The 20,124-nt window shown below is 41.2% G+C and overlaps 1 pseudogene; it reads left to right on the forward strand.

Moving 5' to 3' along the window:
• Positions 1 to 2,030: 2,030 nt before the first annotated feature.
• Positions 2,031 to 2,687, forward strand: LOC129561709 (60S ribosome subunit biogenesis protein NIP7 homolog pseudogene; annotated as a pseudogene).
• Positions 2,688 to 20,124: the final 17,437 nt, after the last annotated feature.

Genomic DNA, 20,124 nt, shown 5'->3' on the forward strand with positions numbered 1-20,124 from the left:
ATATAAACCAATTAAACCTTGGCGGACATCTGCCAGAAATACAAATTTGTGTTTAGAGACAACTGACCTTAAATGAACTCTTTCTGACTATTACATGGTAAGAATACTGTGTATTGAGGCCAGAACTATCACAGAATATTTCTCCTTTCAGGTTTTTCTTTTTTTTTCCAGCAAGGGGAATTATACTTTGGTTATATTGTTGAGCTTAGTCTCTTTCAACTACTATAGTCTTAATGAGACTACTGTTAACTAGGTGTTTGTCTAACAGTTAACAAACTGCAAATATCAGATTTTTCCACACAACTGCCAAGAAAGGTGGATAATTAAAATAAATACCCAGAAGCCTTCTAAATTTCCACTTACTAGCTATGCACTCGGAGAAGGCAACGGCAAGCCACTCCAGTACTATTGCCTAGAAAATCCCATGGATGGAGGAGCCTGGTGGGCTGCAGTCCATGGGGTTGCTAGGGGTTGGACATGACTTCACTTTCACTTTTCACTTTCACACATTGGAGAAGGAAATGGCAACCCACTCCAGTGTTCTTGCCTGGAGAATCCCAGGGACGGGGGAGCCTGGTGGGCTTCCGTCTATGGGGTCACACAGAGTTGGACACGACTGAAGTGACTTAGCAGCAGCAGCAGCAGCTATGCACTAAAACTTTGCCTTCTAGAGGTTCTCTCAGTGACTGAACCTGTGTATAATGAATCATACTCAGTCACTTAAAATGGCTTCTTTCCTCTGCCAATGACCTCATACTTTCCTTATTAGCACTTCTAATTTAACTCATGTGCTGCAGTCTATAGAATTCTAGAAGTAGATCAACAGACATCACCGTGGGACACTGGGAGGATGAAGGAAAAAGAAAGTTGGCATGTTCTAAGGTTTAAAAAAAAACAAAACCCAACATTTTCCCTTTAATTTCTCTTCAAAAATTGCGAAAGTAATATGTGTTTAGTGAAAGTGAAATAGTACAAAGAAAAAAAATGAGCATTTAATATTCTTTGTCACCTCCTCTCCCTGCCACCTGGGTCCTCCTCATCTCCTGGGTCCTCACAAGCAACAAATGTTAACAACCTGGTGCATATCCTTTCACACATTTCTACATGCTCATTCATTCACAGACCAACTAGCACAGATGAAATTCCATGGGTCTTGAATTCAGGTGCTCTATTCTCTCTATGGACCTAGACTTGGACTGTCTTTTCCTTCTAGACCACTAAATAGTTTCTGTATCAGCTCGGGTTATGAAATGAGGTGAGGTAAGAAACGTCAAAAAGCACAAAAGATGCCCCTGGGATCTCAGCTAGGATGACTCAAATGGCTGTGGATGACTTGAATGATTGTGGCTGCAAATGTCACTCTACGACAGCCTCTCCACACGTCTCTCCGAAGGGGAGAACTTCTGAAGAACCGACTCAGTTGGGATTGTTGGTGGAGTGTCTGGGCCACTGCACCATGGCAGTCTTAGGGTAGTCAGACTTCATCTGTGGTGGCTCAGGTGGTTTCAAGGAAGAGCATGGCTGAAGCTACATCCTCTTTATGACCTCAAGTTAGAAACCATGCGGTGAGCTATGCTCGCTCCTCAGCCGGGTGCTCCCCTCCCTGAGGGAGCGGCCCACATCCGGCTGCTCTGGCCACTGCCTCCCCTGGAAGCGGTCCCAGAACAGCGACACCAAGAGCCCTTCATCGTCCGCCTCTCCGAGAGCAGCAGCGGGGGCGGTCGCTGTGGCCGACAGAGTGGTTGAGGATAGTATAGTCTCCGGCGCCGCCATCGTCTCGGAAGCTGCGGTCACTTCCCCTCCCGCTCAGCAAGGGCGCTGGCTTAGAATCCAGGACCAGGAGCAACTAGAGCGCACTTCTGGTCGCTATGGGTTCTCACTAGGCCGGCTTTCTTTCCTTGATGATCCTACGCGCTATGGGGCGCTAGCGTGGGAGAACGATTGGAAAGGGGCTCAAGAGGCAGGGTGTGAGGTTGCCGAGAAGCGGCTGGCTGCCGACCTGCTTCCAGCAAATGAGGTAAGATCACCCGATGTTCCAACCCAGCAGCAAAAGGAGACTTCTGACTCAAGAGCAGACCGATGTAGTGTTTGAGAAGATAGTAGAATACATCGGGGAGACTTCAGCTATGGTCGACAGGCTTTATGGCACCTCGTTTCAGGCTACTCAAGGACCGAGCGTACCACGTGAATGAGATGACCTTGAAGTTGGCTGCCAGTATCTCCAATGACACAGCTGGTGTCTTTGGGGACATGCAAGACCAACAAGTTTCAACAGGATAATTCTGGATTCCCTAGCACCCTATGCCAAATATAAAGTGCGGATAAAGCCTGGAGCAGAGCATTCCTTATTGTATGGGAACCTTGCGGTGACATCTGGACTTGGTCAAATCACTGAAAATACTTCTCAGTACGAGGAAGTCCTGGCGTACTCCATGGCAGACATCCCTTTGGGTTTTGAGGTGGCAGTGAAGTCTACACAAGACTGCAGGAAAGTAGACCCCACGGCAATTGTGGTATTTCATCTAGCAGACTTTGGGGAATATGTGTGGCATGAAGACACATTGAATGAAATCATCCTGAGGATGTATGGCTGTGTGGAAGGGCCTCGCTTTGTTTTCTTTGTCCATGTGGGCTCCACCATCATGTTGAGTTTTGTCGACACTCTGACCTCTTCAGGGACTTCTTAGTTTAATATTCTCTCTGGTAAGGACAAATGCAGACTAGATTTTTATTATGTAGAAATGGCTCAAAAATGGAGTTTTGGATCTTTGTAATGGAATTCCAATTGAGTTATTTCAAATCCTGAACGATGATGCTGTGAAAGTGCTGCACTCAGTATGCCAGCAAATTTGGAAAACTCATCAGTGGCCACAGGACTGGAAAAGGTCAGTCTTCATTCCAATCCCAAAGAAAGGCAATGACAAAGAATGCTCAAACTACCGCACAATTGCACTTATCTCACACGCTAGTAAAGTCATGCTCAAAATTCTCCAAGCCAGGCTTCAGCAGTATGTGAACTGTGAATTTCCAGATGTTCAAGCAGGTTTTAGAAAAGGCAGAGGAACCAGAGATCAAATTGGCAACATCCGCTGGATCAAGGAGAAAGCAAGAGAGTTCCAGAAAAACATCTATTTCTGCTTCATTGACTATTCCAAAGCCTTTGACTGTGTGGGTCACAATAAACTGTGGAAAATTCTGAAAGAGATGGGAATCCCAGACCACCTGACCTGCCTCTTGAGAAACCTGTATGCAGGTCAGGAAGCAACAGTTAGAACCGGTCATGGAACAACAGACTGGTTCCAAATAGGAAAAGGTGTACGCCAAGGCTGTATATTGTCACCCTGCTTATTTAACTGATATGCAGAGTACATCCTGAGGAACACTGGGCTGGAAGAAGCACAAGCTGGAATCAAGATTGCTGGGAGAAATATCAATAACCTCAGATATGCAGATAACACCACCCTTATGGCAGAAAGTGAAGAGGAACTAAAGCCTCTTGATGAAAGTGAAAGAGGAGAGTGAAAAGGTTGGCTTGAAGCTCAACATTCAGAAAACAAAGATCATGGCATCTGATCCCATCACTTCATGGGAAATAGATGGGGAAACAGTGGAAACAGTGTCAGACTTTATTTTTTTGGTCTCCAAAATCACTGCAGATGCTGATTGCAGCCATGAAATTAAAAGATGCTTACTCCTTGGAAGGAAAGTTATGACCAACCTAGATAGCATATTAGAAAGCAGAGACATTACTTTGCCAACAAAGGTCTGTCTAGTCAAGGCTATGGTGTTTCCCGTGGTCATGTATGGATGTGAGAGTTGGACTGTGAAGAAAGCTGATTGCTGAAGAACTGGTGCTTTTGAACTGTGGTGCTGGAGAAGACTCTTGAGAGTCCCTTGGACTGCAGGGAGATCCAACCAGTCCATTCTAAAGGAGATCAATCCTGGGTGTTCATTGGAAGGACTGATGCTAAAGCTGAAACTCCAATACTTTGGCCACCTCATGTGATGAGTTGACTCACTGGAAAAGAGTTTGATGCTAGGAAGGATTGGGGGTGGGAGGAGACGGGGACGATAGAGAATGAGATGGCTGGATGGCATCACCGACTTGATGGACATGAGTTTGAGTGAACTCCTGGAGTTGGTGATGGACAGGGAGTCCTGGCGTGCTGTGATTCATGGGGTCACAAAGAGTCGGACACGACTGAGTGACTGAACTGAACTGAACTGAATTGTGGCAAAATAGAATTTATTGTCATTCAGTCACTCAGTTGTGCCCGACTCTTTGTGACCCAATGGACTGCAGCATACCAGGCTTCCCTGTCCTTCACCGTCTCCTGGAGCTTGCTCAAGCTCATATCCATTGAATTGGTGATGCCATCAAACCATCTTGAAGAATGTCTAAATAGAATACTGTGTTTTATATTTGAATCCAAGGGCTTCTTGTTTTGAGTAACAGGTTCTAAATTGTTGGAACTGAGGACCAGAGTAGCTTATTATTTGTGATAACACTGTTTTCCAAACATAGGGTAAAAACATGATGGATTTTCTTAATTAATTATTAATACTATGAAAGATAGATATTGCCTTATCAGAATAATAGACTGTATCAGGGACTTTACAAATGAAATCTGGATAAAATAATAAGAGAAGTTTATTCAGCTGATTTTCTTTATGGTAGGTGCTGTGTGGTATTGAAGAAAAACTTGCATTCAAATACCAGTTCTTACATCTACTAGCTGTATGGCCTTAGATGAGTCATTAAACTTTCAGTTCAGTTCAGTTCAGTTCAGTTCAGTCCCTCAGTCGTTTCTGACTCTCCGCGATCCCATGAATCACAGCATGCCAGGCCTCCCTGTCCATCACCAATTCCTGGAGTTCACTCAAACCCATGTCCACAGAGTCGGTGATGCCATCCAGCCATCTCATTCTCTGTTGTCCCCTTCTCCGCCCGCCCCCAACCTTTCCCAGCATCAGAGTCTTTTCCAGTAAGCTTCATTTCCTTTTTCTGTTTCAAAAACCAACTTAATTGTCTTCCTAAGGATAGTTTTTAGAATTAGAAATCATGACTTTAAAGCATGATTGCCTGGCAAATGATAGGTGTTGAATAAATGGTAAGGATTATTTTTATAATGTTTAAACTAAGTATTTCCTTACTATGAGTAGGATCTTATGAATATAATTTTATTATCTTGACTTTTATAAGCACTTTTTTTAATCTTTCTTTTTCTTGAATGGTACGATCCCAGACTGAATGAATATTACTTTTATCACCTTAATTTTCTAAAATGTAATTTCTCTCATAAATCTTTTACTTAAAAATTTTTTATTGAATTATAGTTGATTTATAATGTTGTCTTAATTTCAGGTTTTATATAGCAAATTGATTTAATTATACATATATATAGCCTTATAAATCTTACCTTACCACTGAACTGAGCAAAAAAGCAGTAATCAGAGACCCTGAAAGAGTAATTCAGCTCCTCCATCCTTCCCCCATGCCTTCAAAAATTATTAAAATATTTTTAATGAAAAACATAGCACAGATAAAAAAATTTTAAACTACCTGAATTGTTAATCAACTTCTTTAGTGAATATTTTTCTTAGTTTCTAAAAATAAAGCATTTTTCAGTTAAAAAAGGGAGAAATCATATGGTATTATGTGCTCTCTACCGTGTTGGTGGACAGACTCACAAACCCAATAAGATCAGGGGATGGGTACACGCTCTCACCTCTCTATGGGAAGATGGGTACAGAATTTGTGGTCATTCGCTGAGTTATACTGTGAAATGTTTATCTGAGAAATTCATATTTGCATTGTATCAAAGTAGAATATGGAAAAGCTAATAGGCTGATAATTTGTTTTGCTCCTTTTAAAGTTGCTCTGTTAAAAATAGAGCTGACTGTATTCTGAGTCTAACCAGACAAGACCAGTAGAGATTATAAGTGTCAAAGTCACTCATCAGAGAAGACCTTGAGAAATCATGGCAAGAATTCTTTATTAGGTACTTTATTTAGCTTAAGCTGTTAATCAGTTCTTCTAGAGGTGAAAACTTTCCTGGAACTGAGGTAGAAATAGGCCTGGGTCACAAAGTTTATGGTTATTGCCCTAAAAATAAAGCTAAGAAAAGCAACCTTCTCAGTTGTCATGACTACCATGATCTCACCCAACACAATACTACTATTGGATTCTCCATCTCTGAGTCTACTTTCATTAGTGTTTACAACAGTGAAATTCAGGCCCTGTACAATCATTTATTATACCTAAGATTTTATAAAGCAGCAAAAATTATAGTAAAATGATGACTAAGTGGTGGCCATGGTACCAGGTGCTCAGATATAACAGTGAATAAGGTAGTGTGGCTGCCTTCAAAGAACACACTGTCTGGTGGGTGTTTCAGGTATGTGAACAGATAAATTGCAACACAAGGCACTGCTTGTAAATGAACCATGTGTCATCAGGGGGAGAAGATCAACCTGTTTGGGTGTTCACACTGGATTAGCACCTATAACCACTCCCTCTCCATCCACACCTGAACCTTTGAACCTTATCTCTTATTTGGTCTTCTAGGAGAAGACTTCAAGCCCAGTTTTTCACTCTGCCTAGATTTTTGGCTTTTATGATTTTTTTTTTTTTGGTCTCATTTCCTAATATTCTCCCTCCCTGCAACACTTTGTTTCAACACTGTTTATTTATTTAATTTTTGTCTCTGTCTTCTAAAGCCTGAAGGTTTAAAATTCACTTATTAAAATATATGTTGAACAGTGACTCTCTACTGGGCTAAGTGTTAGATGCTGGTGAGCCAGTTAAATAGGGTTCCTATGTGTTGCAGGGAGTTTCCATCTAGTCAATGCCTCCTACATTCTTGAAATTATGTGTCTGGCCTAGTCAGATGTGGGGTGGGATGTTGTTGTTCAGTTACTAAGTTGTGTCTGACTCTTTGTGACCCCATGGACTGCATCACGCCAGGCTTCCCTGTCCTTTACTAACTCCCTGTGTTTGCTCAAACTCATGTCCATTGAGATGGCGATGCCATTAAACCATCTCATCCTCTGTCATCCCTTTCATCTCCTGTCTTTAATCTTTCCCAGCAATAGGGTCTTTTCCAATGAGTCAGCTCTTCACATCAGGTGGCCAAAAAATTGGAGTTTCAACTTCAGCTTCAGTCCTTCCAATAAATGTTCAGGATTGATTTCCTTCAGGATTAACTGGTTTGATCTCTTCGCTATCCAAGGGACTCTCAAGAGTCTTCTCCAGCACCTCAATTTGAAAGCATCAATTCTTTGGTGCTCAGCCTTCTTTATGGTCCAACTCTCCCATCCGTGCATGACTATCAGAAAAACAATAGCTTTGACTAAATGGACCTTGGTTGGCAAAGTGATGTCTCTGCTTTTCAATATGCTGTCTAGATTTGTCATATCTTTCCTTCCAAAGAGCAAACATCTTTCAATTTATGACAGAAGTCACTGTCTGCTGTGATTTTGGAGCCCAAGAAAATAAAATCTGTCACTGTTTCCACTTTTCCCCTTCTGTTTGCCATGAAGTGATAGGACCAGATGCCATGATCTTAGTTTTAGGCTTTGAAAAACTCAGGGAAGCCTTTCTAGCCAGGTGACATTTGATCTATTAGTATTGTTTTCTATTGAAAAAATAGAAGTTTTTCTCCAGGTTGGGGTAGAGATAGAGTGGGGGAGGGCCAGACATTTCATGCAGAGGGCATAACACATGCAAAAAGTAGGAAGAACATGGTCAATTTGGGAGATAAAGAGAGATTCATTTAAGAATGTAGAGAGGCGTATCAGAGTGAAGCTAGAGAAGTAGGTTGGGGTCATAATTGGAAGGGCTTTGTATGCCCTTTCTGGTTTTTGAACTTAATCCCACAGGAAAGGAAGAGTCAGCAAACATTCAGAAGTAGAATCGCGACAAAATCAGATCTGTTGTACTTGAAGAAGATAAACCCAGCAGGACGGTTGCAAGAGTGGTGGAAAGACAAGCAGCAGGGAGACCAGTTAGGAGATGGTTGCTTTAGCCTAGATGAGAATGTGTGTGCACCCTAGTGACTAGATCAAAAGAGGGGACAGAGGTTAATTCTGCAATAGGGGTTTAAGGTGGAATCAAGACCACGCAGCTACTCATTAGCACAGAACGCTTGATGGACAGTAAGATCATCAATCTGAGATGGAAGAGGAACGAGGAACACATTTGGTGAGTAAGATAACACCAGGTTTTGTTTCTGATACTTGGCTATTCAAGTGAAGATATTCAGGAGGCAGCTGGAGGCTTTAATCTGAGTCTAAAGAGGGAGAGAAGATGGGCTAGAGACCCATTTTTTGAGAAGCTGTAGAAGAGGTAAATGGAAAGATAGTTAAATATTTGAGAAAGGAGAAAAAAATCAACAAAGATTGTGAAATCGGTGAATAAGGAGGAGAAGCAGCAAAAGATTAGACTCCTGGAAAGGGAGGAAAGGTCAAGTAGATGAGTAGTGTTGCTTTGCTATTGAAAGTTCTGTGTGTGCCTGGGTCAAATGTTGGCACATGTGATGATGAAGGTATAAAATGGGCAGGTGTCAGCTCTGCTGCCTAGGATGTTGCACTGATGCTTGCATCCAAAGTGCTCCTGTGAGGTTTCAGGCCTTCATTTTTGGTTTTTGCATGTCAGGAGTCAGAATGGAGTTAGAACACTTCCCAGGCTGGTCTGACTCCCAAGAAAAAGAGGACCCTAGAAACTTAGTACATCACTTTCCAAAAGTTGAGAAACATGGGAGATATAATCTGCCTCTTAGGAGATAATAGCATTCTAACTCTAAACCAGCTTTTCCATTTCTGTGCCTGAATTTTATCTGCCTGATGCATTTGGTTGAATATCACTTTTGTTTTCTATTGTACTAGAGATGTTTTTGAGTTAACTGTTATGCAATTTTATGCTGAAAAATGTTTCAAATTGTTCTGAAAATGTCCTCCCCAAGAAAGTGGTAAGAATTTTCTCTTTCCTCACCAAACATAAATACACAAACTGACTGGATGGGAAGACTTTTGCCTAAATATCATTTGCTTCCATAGTTTATTTGTTCATTTAATTTCCATTGGGAAGTGTATAGATTATAAATGCTCCAATTGTTTAAGATGAGTCATTTAATTTGCACAGTCCCTTGTGAGTAGTGTTTGGCATCAAAGGATCTGGAGTCAGTTTTGATGCTAAGTGACACTTAATTGGGCGTGGTAGAGTTAGTTCAGAATGATGCTGGCTGAGGGCCTTAGAAGGATTAATATCCTGATCCTAAATTATCTAGCTGGATGAAAGAACTGTTTGTAGATTAAAAGAGAGTATAGTAGCCAGGTGACCTGGGAATAATAATAACAGGGGAGGAAAGTCGTCCTAAAACCAAACCAAACTAAATCAAACCAAACATTTAGTCTGCCTAGAGAAGCTGATATGGGGACAAGGCTTAAGGGAGCCTTGAAATTCACTTCCAAGATTTAGTCTTTGCTTGACCTCATTGTTATTTTCTTTTTTATTCCTTTTAAGTGATACAATCTGTGAAATGACTCCCTTCTTTTCAAAAATTAGATGTTAATCAGCAGCATAACTGAAGACTTTCTTGTTTGGCTGTTAAATGAAACTGCTCCATTATATGCATTTAACTGGGCTTTCTTTCAGATCAGAATCTCTGTTGTGAAATAGTGGCAATCATGCCACATCTACTGGCTTGTATTTACACAACTATCCGTGTACAAGTTATATTTTTCTTACTTGATAATAAGTACCTTTAGGGCAGGAAACACTAGCTTTTCATGTGTTTGTCCATCCATCCATCCATCTGTCGACTTATAGAAAGTTTGAGTATGTGTCAGGAGCTGTGATGTGGACATGCTTTTTTCCCTCAAGGAGCTCAGTCCCGTTAGGGCCCTGGTTCCCTACCAGGGCTGAACACAAGAATCACTTGGGTTGCTGGGCTCCATTTACAGGAAGTCTGTTTTCATTGTGTGACCTGGGTGTTGGTATATATATATATATATACTCTATAGTCTTCTTTCTTTTACTTTTTAATTTAAAATTTTCATTTTATTAGGTGATTCCTGGGAACAAACAGATTGAAAGCCATCAAGTTAGGCTGATAGTCCTACGTTCCGCTATGAAAAAGAAAAAACAGCATTTTCTTGGTACAGAGAAGAAAATATAGTCACATACTTTAAAAAAATCTTTTACTCTTCATAGCACCTACCATAGGAGACACAGTTTCTACCCCTGGGTCAGGACGAGGAAATGACAGCCCACTCCAGTATTTTTGCCTGAGAAATTCGATGGACAGAGGAACCTGGTGGGCTACAGTCCAAAGGGTCACAGAGTCAGACGCGACTAAGAGGCTAACCACAACACAACACAGCAGCAACTACACAGGCACAGGGTCTAGATTATACATTTCTTTAATTAATGATATTACCATTAGGCTCAGTTACCTACTTCATTATCATTAGATGATATTCTGTATTGCAATTAGGACAATTCTTTCATTTATTAATTGATTTTCTGTCACAACTTAGAGACTTATGGGGCATTTTTCTTTGAGAAATAATGAATGTAGTTGTTGCTATATTTAGCTTTATAGATTCTTGACTTTATAGCTTTTGGAATCTTGACTTTATTTGATGAAATCTGTCACATCTTTTTATGGGCAAAATCATTTTTTCAGTTGGAAAAACCTGTTTTTAGAAATCAGCATCTCTTAGTTGAGACAGGTTTATAAATTAATTATGGTACAAGTAGATTATCTATCTTAATGTACTTCATCTGTTTAAAATTATAATTTCAAGTCCTGTAAATTGGATACGAAACCATAGCATGATAAACTCTTGACCTTAGAAGAACATTTGAAAGGATCACTTAGCCCAAAAGGCATTGTGTTTCTCTTCAGTGGGGAGTCCATTTCTGTTCAGACACCCAGTCTGGAACTTACTCTTCTCACTCAAGTTCAAATGAGATAAAACCCTCCTCTCCTTACAGTAAGCATGAGATTGAAGATCACACAGGGGCAGTCTGCTGAATGTACAGATTAGAGTCCAGCTCTAGTCATGTTGAAGGAAGCCAGTTTGGGGGGAACCAGCATTAGTGGCAGACACTTTGTGGTGTATTGAAGATAACCAACCTCCTCAGAAATACTGATGATTAACATAGTCCTTATAGTGAACTCTGAGCAGTTTCAGATGAAAAGTATAATATTCTTCAAGGAAGACTTTGGCACAGGACAATGGTTTCTCGACACAAATCACATTTTCTGGGTTCCCTTGCAGCTTGGTATATATGTTCACATGACTAATTTCTGGCTAAGAAGATATGATTAGAGGCATGTATGCAACTTTGAGTTTTGTTCTTTATTTTATTTTTTTACTTTTTGGCTGTACCCCACAGCATGTGGAATCTTAGTTTTCCAACCAGGGATGGAACCTGAACCCCATGCACCGAAAGGCAGAGTCTTAAGCACTGGACCACCAGGGAAGTCCATCGAGTTTCTGTTCTTCAAAGGAATGGGGATTCCCTCCTCTTCTCTCTGTTTGTCTTTCCACTGACTGGAATGTGGATGTTGCAGATGAAGATAAAGATAAGAATAACTAGATACTCTGATGATTCTACAGAGTAGAGTTACCATACCTGTTCAGACTTTTATGTGAGAGAGGAATAAACTATCAGCTTTAAGTCACTGTTGCTTTGTGTCTCTATCACACAAAGTGTGCTGTGTGCTAAGTTGCTTCAGTCATGTTCAACTCTCTGCGACTCTATGGACTGTAGCCTGCCAGGCTCCTTTCTCCATGGGATTTTCCAGGCAAGAATACTAGAGTGGGTTGCTGTGCCTGCCTCCAAGTGATCTTCCTGACCCAGGGATCGAAACTGTGTCTCTTACATCTCCTGCATTTGCAGGTGGGTTCTTTACCACTAGCACCACCTGGGAAGCCTCCTATCACACGCAGTTAGTATCCTATCCTAATTCACTATCCCTTCAACCTCTAGCAACTGGGTTAAATTAAATACAGTTCCCTGAACTTTCTATTATAGTTTTAAAATTTCTTCTTACCTTTACTTGGACCTGAACTGCATTTACAAATATATTTTCCCTGTGAGCCAAGTAAACTTCTTTTCATTTTTCAAGATTCTTTTTAAATATTGCTGTCTCTCTAGCATCTTCCTTGATATGCCTATGTAAAGGTGATAATCCTCTTATGAGTGCCTTCAATAGACTTTGTACGTAATTAAAATAATAATATACATACTTTATTGAGTATCTACTATGTGTCACGTATTTTAAATGGGCTCTACATAAAATAGCTCATTTATTCTCTCAATAGTGTTATGCAGTGGATATATCAAACTCATTTTATAGATGAGAAAATCTAGGCTTAGACAGAGAGGGTAGGTAATTTAATATGTCCAGTTCATAATGTTAGAGTAAACAGTAGAGCTGGAATTCAAAACCAGATCATTCTGGTCCGAATTCCATGTTCTATCCACTCTGCCTTCATTATAGCCCCTCTTCTATGGCATCACATTTGTTTGTTTACCTGTACATCTCATCCAGTTATTCCCTGGATTCCTCGTATCTAACTCATTGTGGGAGCTCAATATATACAAGTTAAATAACCAAGCTACTACCAACTTTATTCACCAGTTGTCTCCCAAAGTTTTGCTGTAAACTCTAGTAATAGGACCACACTCGAGGGTCAGGGCCAAGGGAGAGTCACTGTTGCCTACTCTGGTTTCTCCTTGGATCATGTATCTGCAATTGATCTGATGCTTCATGTCCTAGGCTAGCTTTGGTTACTGTTAGGATTTTAGTCTTCTAGGACTACCATTGGAGAAGGAAATGGCAACTCACTCCAGTATTCTTGCCTGGAGAATCCCAGGGACAGAGGAGCTGGTGGGCTGCCGTCTATGGGGTTGCACAGAGTCGGACATGACTGAAGCGACTTAGCAGCAGCAGCAGCAGCAGGACTTCCATAACAAAATACCACAGACTGGGTGGATTAAACAACAGAAATGTATTCACTACCAGTTATAGAGGCTGAGAACCCAAGATTAAGGAGTTGTCAGGGTTGTTTTCTGATGAGACCTCTCTTCCTGGCTTGTAAATGGCTGCCTTCTTGTGTCTTTATATGCCTTTTCTCTGTGCCTCGCAACTCTGGTGTCTATCTCTCTTTTCTTATGAGGACACTAGTCCCACCAAATTGAGACATTCACCCATATGACCTTATCATTGAAATACATTTTTAGGCTCAAGATAGAACTACTCCCAGCTGGGGTGCCAAGTCAGCACATCACAACTTAGAAAACTTTTTGTCCCTGTAAATGCTCTGCTTGAGCAGAAGCGTAGTATATGCAGTTAGCCAATCCCCAAATGCCAAGCCAACTCTACTTATTTAGATTACTTATTATTAGATTACGTATTTCCTCTTTTCCTATTCATTTCCTATTTTTCTCTTCCTTTTTCCTTGTTTTTTATCCTAAAAAAGTTTCTTGTCTTCTGCTCCATTTTGCAGTTCTCCAGCTGGACCCTTGGGAACGGAGACTGCCTGCTTCATGAAATGTTAAAGTTTGTTTTATTACCTAAATGATCTTTGATCATTTTTAACACGACAAAAAGAGCTTTTCCTCTCCAACGTGTTCCACATACACTGAGTGTGTCATGAGGAGTGAAGTGTGCTAACTCATCCAGCCTAAGCCTCAGTTCCCTCATCTTTAAAATGGGGATAATAATAACAAGCTCACGTATCTCACAATGAGATTTTTTCCTCTTCCTTTTCTTAGTATTAAATGCAATAACATTCAGAAAGTGCTTTACTAATTGAAAGTGTTCTGTCTGTAATGTCTTTTTCCCAATTACCTCATTAATATTGACTCATTTTTTTAAGACTCAGACTAAATATCATCTCCACTGTGGAATAATATTTTTCTATCATAAGTATTGACTGGTGGAGATGGATGAGTGAGGTTTTTACACCCCAGGGTCCAAGACCAATGCAGACAGAATATGAAAAGAACACAGGAAATTTGCTGGTGTTTTGTAAGTAACCAGCACTTGCTTCTCTGACTTGGAACAACATGGTCCTATGTGTGTCCAGACACAGAACAGACTTCCTGTCCCTTCCTTCCTTCCTTCTTTCTCCCCTTTTTATCAATGTGCTATGGAAAGAGCAAAATATTTGATCAGGGTTTAAACCTTGATTCTCTAACTACCTACATAGTTGACCTTGGACAGCTCATTTCACGTCTATGAGCCTCAGTAGTGTTCTAAGAGTTGATTTGATACTTCAGATCTGCTTGCTACATCTGTGTGGGCATGAAGTGAAGGAGCTGTGGGTGTAAAAGAGGGAAGGGAGGGGTGGTGGAGAGGGATAAGGGAGAGTATTGAGAATTGTGAGGACAGTGACATTTGTGTCAATCTTTGTGTTTTAATTGCCAAGTATGTGTCCAAATTGGGATTTAACTCTAAAATTAATGTTTTTAATGTTAATTTCCCACTAGGTAAAGTCAGGCTCGTGTTATCTTTTACAAGTGGTGCTTTTTTAAATTAATTAATTTGTCTGTGTTGGGTCTTAGTTGCAACATGTAGAAGCCCCTTTCATTGGGAACACAGAGTCTTAGCCACTGGGCCACCAGGGAAGTCCTACAAGAGGTGCTTTTTCTGTTTTTAGGAGACAGACCTCACAGTTGATGCAGAGACTTCTGGGAACTAGAAGGGGAAGCAGGAGGCCTGTCTGATAAAGCATATTGTTAGGTTGTGGGTGCCCATCTAGCATGTGTGTGTTGGATGTTGATTATTGTGTTGACCTGGTCTAAAGTGAATTTTCCAAGAAGGAAAAAATTTTATTTGGGGCACTTGAGACTGAATAAAATAAATTAACTGTCTCTGATTGGCTTCAGATTTGCAGATCTCTGAGGAATTTGAAAAGGGTGTGGCAATTAAGCAATAGTGGAACTCCACATACTGAGTAAACTAAGAATTTTGAGCTTGCACAAGTGCTGAATATGGTCCAGACATTTTTAGTAAACATCTATTACATTTCTCAAAACCGAAATGGTTTAAGAAGAAAAAAAAAAGGAAACACATAATGAGAATGAACAAGTTTATGAAAGGATCAGCTCAGTCACTCGATTGTGTCCAACTCCTTGCAACTCCATGGACTGTAGCATGCAAGGCCTCCCGGTCCATCACCAGATCCTGGAGTTTACTCAAACTCATGTCCATTGTGTTGATGATGAAAGGATAGAAAAGGATTTTATTCTAAGACTTTTAATAACTGTTTTTTATTCAAGGATAATCTGTAATGCTCAGTAGTGACTTCAGTTCAGTTCAGTCGCTCAGTCGTGTCCGACTCTTTGCAACCCCACGGACTGCTGCATGCCAGGCTTCCCTGTCCATCACCAATTTAGAGGCTTATTATCCCTACCTTACCCTGCTGTGGAATATAGATTCATTCTTTTAGTTAGAGTGATATTTTGTTCAATGGACAATGTTTATCCATATCCATATCCAGTGACAGATAAAATGTAGGTAATTTAGAAGTGGTTTGAGAGACTCCAGGGCCATGAATTGACAGGAAACTGAGGGCAAGTGCTGCAGTCATGACTCGGTTACAAATTGCATCTGGAAAGGGTGTAAAGATTCAAAGCAAACTTATTGGACTCGACAGCCTATTCTTGTCCCACAGCCTGGTCTTGACAATGCTGCTCTGTCTCCTAGTGCTGTCATGAGGATTCAAGAATTGCATTCCATTTGTAACGCTGGTACACTGTAGGTATTTTTCAAATGTCAGTCCCCTTGTCCTTAACTTCAAGTGCCAACACCCTGCCTTTGTCAAGATTATTTCCATCTTTAAGATATATGCATGTATCTGTGTGTGTGTGTACACATATTTGTGAGATAGGAGTGTTTGTCATAAAATGCACGTGTTGGTGTACTAGCCCATTGATCAATCAATCTTGAAGAAGAAGTTCAGCTCTGGATCATTTAGTTTTCATTTATTTATGGGACAATCAATTTCTATTTTTTTATAGTACTTTGGGCATAGATATAACAGGAAACGTAAAAATTGAGGATTAGGGAAAGAAACATACATATAATGGAATCTGTGGTACCATGTTCAATATATAAAAGGGTAGGTTGAGGGCCTTTTCATGGGGTTCAAAGAGAAGCAGAAAGTGGCTGATGTGAAAAGCCTCTTCATTGGAGAATCCAGAATAAGCTGAGTGTTGCAGGATAAGACCTTGGTAGGCTGATGGGAGATGAAAGTTTCATCATAAAGACCATAAACTTGGAGGCCAGAGTCTTACTGATGTGGCAAGGTTTTTGATTTGAAGGACAAACTTTCTAGGGAAATGGTAATAAAGCAAGCTTCCTCTGGGTGAGTGGGGTGACCTAGCAACCAATAATGATGATGTGCGTCTATTCTCTGAAAGGCCTTTGACTATATCTGCCCAATAGTCTAGACCTGATCATTCTGATCAGGTTGACTGATACTCTCTTTGAGGATAACTTTGAACTGTAGTCAAACTAGAAAGAAAATTAATTAATAGTTAAAGAAAAGCAAGGCAGGTACCCTGGTTTAGGTGTTGAGTGGTTAAATGTACTGTATACATATACCAGAAATTTATACTGGAGAGTGAATTTGAAGCTAAACCTTTCCAGAGAAGCTTTCAATAACGACTTCTGCTTCTTTCTTTGCTTCTTGTAGGCGACTATGTGAGTTCCCTTGTTTACTGAATGGAAAACATAGTGCATGAGCAGACAGGATGACAGCTGAGTTTTATAAAACACAAAATATCACACACATTTCCCTGGTGTTTGCCAGCACACTAATATAGACTCCAGCTCAGAGTTCTGTCAAAGGTCTGTCAGTCCTGCTAAATCAAGGAAAGAGAGGGGGCAGTCCTAAGATGGCAGAGGAATAGGATGGGGAGACCATTTTCTCCTCCACAAATTCATCAAAAGAACATTTGAACACCAAGCAAATTCCACAAAACAACTTCTGAATGCTGGCACAGGACATCAGGCACCCAGAAAAGCAGCCCATTGTCATTCAAAGGAGGTAGGAAAAAATATAAAAGATAAAGACACACAAAAGAGGTAGGGACTGAGATCCGTCCCAGGAAGGGAGTCTTAAAATAGAGAGAAGCTTCCAAACACCAGGAAACACTCTCACTGACGAGTCTGTGGTGAGCCTTGGAACCTCAGAGGGCAACATAACTGGGAGGAAAAATAAATAAATAATTTAAACCCACAGATTACGTGCCTAAAGGAAACGCCCAGAGGAGAAGCAGCACAGACGCTTGCATCCACCAGTAGCAAGTGTAGACTGGACAGGGAGGCGTGGGCTGCATTGCTTATGGTAAGGACCAGGCCTGAATGCCCTGAGGGCAATCTGAGGGAACTAACTACAGATAGCAACCCAGACTGTGGGATAGCTATCCCGCAAAAAGCCCTAACCTGAAGAAGCTGAAGCTGAATGGTTCTATGAAGACCTACAAGACCTTTTAGAACTAACACCCAAAAAAGATGTCTTTTTCATTATAGGGGACTGGAATGCAAAAGTAGGAAGTCAAGAAACATCTGGAGTAACAGACAAATTTGGCCTTGGAGCACGGAATGAAGCAGGGCAAAGGCTAATAGAGTTTTGCCAAGAGAATGCACTGGTCATAGCAAACACCCTCTTCAAACAATACAAGAGAAGACTCTACACATGGACATCACCAGATGGTCAACACCGAAATCAGATTGATTATATTCTTTGCAGCCAAAGATGGAGAAGCTCTATACAGTTAGCAAAAAGAAGACCAGGAGCTGACCGTGGCTGAGATCATGAACTCCTTATTGCCAAATTCAGACTTAAATTGAAGAAAGTAGGGAAAACCACTAGACCATTCAGATATGACCTAAATCAAATCCCTTATGATTATACAGTGGAAGTGAGAAATAGATTTAAGGGACTAGATCTGATAGAGTGCCTGATGAACTCTGGACGGAGGTTTGTGACATTGTACAGGAGACAGGGACCAAGACCATCCCCATGGAAAAGAAATGCAAAAGAGCAAAATGGTTGTCTGAGGAGGTCTTACAAATAGCTGAGAAAAGAAGAGAAGCGAAAAGCAAAGGAGAAAAGGAAAGATATAAGCATCTGAATGCAGAGTTCCAAAGAACAGCAAGGAGAGATAAGAAAGACTTCCTCAGCGATCAATGCAAAGAAATAGAGGAAAACAACAGAATAGGAAAAACAAGAGATCTCTTCAAGAAAATCAGAGATTCCAAGGGAACATTTCATGCAAAGATGGGCTCGATAAAGGAAAGAAATGGTATGGACCTAACAGAAGCAGAAGATATTAAGAAGAGGTGGCAAGAATACACAGAACTGTACAAAAAAAGATCTTCATGACCAAGATAATCACGATAACATGATCACTGACCTAGAGCCAGACATCTTGGAATGTGAAGTCAAGTGGGCCTTAGAAAGCATCACTACGAACAAAGCTAGTGGAGGTGATGGAATTCCAGTTGCTCTATTTCAAATCTTGAAAGATGATGCTGTAAAAGTGCTGCACTCAATATGCCAGCAAATTTGGAAAACTCAGCAGTGGCCACAGGACTGGAAAAGTCAGTCTTCATTCCAATCCCAAAGAAAGGCAATGCCAAAGAATGCTCAAACTACCGCACAAATGCACTCATCTCACACGCTAGTAAATTCATGCTCAAAACTCTCCAAGCCAGGCTTGAGCAATATGTAAACCGTGAACTCCCATATGTTCAAGCAGGTTTTAAAAAAGGCAGAGGAACCAGAGATCAAATTGCCAAAGTCCGCTGGTTCATGGAGAAAGCAAGAGAGTTCCAGAAAAACATCTATGTCTGCTTCATTGACTATGCCAAAGCCTTTGGCTGTGTGGGTCACAATAAACTGTGGAAAATTCTGAAAGAGATGGGAATACCAGACCACCTGACCTGCCTCTTGAGAAACCTGTATGCAGGTCAGGAAGCAACAGTCAGAACTGGACATGGAACAACAGACTGGTTCCAACTAGGAAAAGGAGTACCTCAAGGTTGTATATTGTCATTCTGCTTATTTAACTTATATGCAGAGTACATCATGAGGAACGCTGGGCTGGAAGAAGCACAAGCTGGAATCAACATTGCTGGGAGAAATATCAATAACCTCAGATATGCAGATGACACTACCCTTATGGCAGAAAGTGAAGAGGAACTCAAAAGCCTCTTGATGAAAGTGAAAGAGGAGAGTGAAAAGGTTGGCTTGAAGCTCAACATTCAGAAAACAAAGATCATGGCATCTGGTCCCATCACTTCATGGGAAATAGATGGGAAAACAGTGGAAACAGTGTCAGACTTTATTTTTTTGGTCTCCAAAATCACTGCGGATACTGATTGCAGCCATGAAATTAAAAGACGCTTGCTCCTTGGGTGGAAAGTTATGGCCAATCTAGATAGTATATTAGAAAGCAGAGACATTACTTTGCCAACAAAGGTCCATCTAGTCAAGGCTATGATTTTTCCCGTGGTCATGTATGGATGTGAGAGTTGGACTGTGAAGAAAGCTGATCGCCAAAGAATTGATGCTTTTGAACTGTGGTGTTGGAGAAGACTCTTGAGAGTCCCTTGGACTGCATGGAGATCCAACCAGTCCATTCTAAAGGAGATCAGTCCTGGGTGTCGTTGGAAGGACTGATGCCAACGCTGAAGCTCCAATAGTTTGGCCACCTCATGCGAAGAGTTGACTCAATGGAAATACTCTGATGTTGGGAGGGATTGGGGGCAGGAGGAGAAGGGGACAACAGAGAATGAGATGGCTGTATGGCATCACCGACTCGATGAACATGGGTTTGAGTGAACTCTGGGAGTTGGTGATGGACAGGAAGGCCTGGTGTGCTGTGATTCATGGGGCTTCAAAGAGTCAGACACGACTGAGTGACTTAATTGACCTGAACTGAACTGAAAACTCCGACAGGCCCGCTCACAGAGCAATGCACTGAGCAGAGCTAGCCAGCTGCAGACTGGCCCATCACCCGCTGGTGACAGGCAGGCGAGGGCTGCCAGAGCCAGAAGGGGGCAATTGCAGCCCCAGAGAGGCATCCGATAC

This window comes from Moschus berezovskii, chromosome 5 (genome assembly GCF_049115385.1).
Source record: "Moschus berezovskii isolate FMDL1 chromosome 5, NW_MosBer_1.0, whole genome shotgun sequence".
NCBI lineage: Eukaryota > Metazoa > Chordata > Mammalia > Artiodactyla > Moschidae > Moschus > Moschus berezovskii.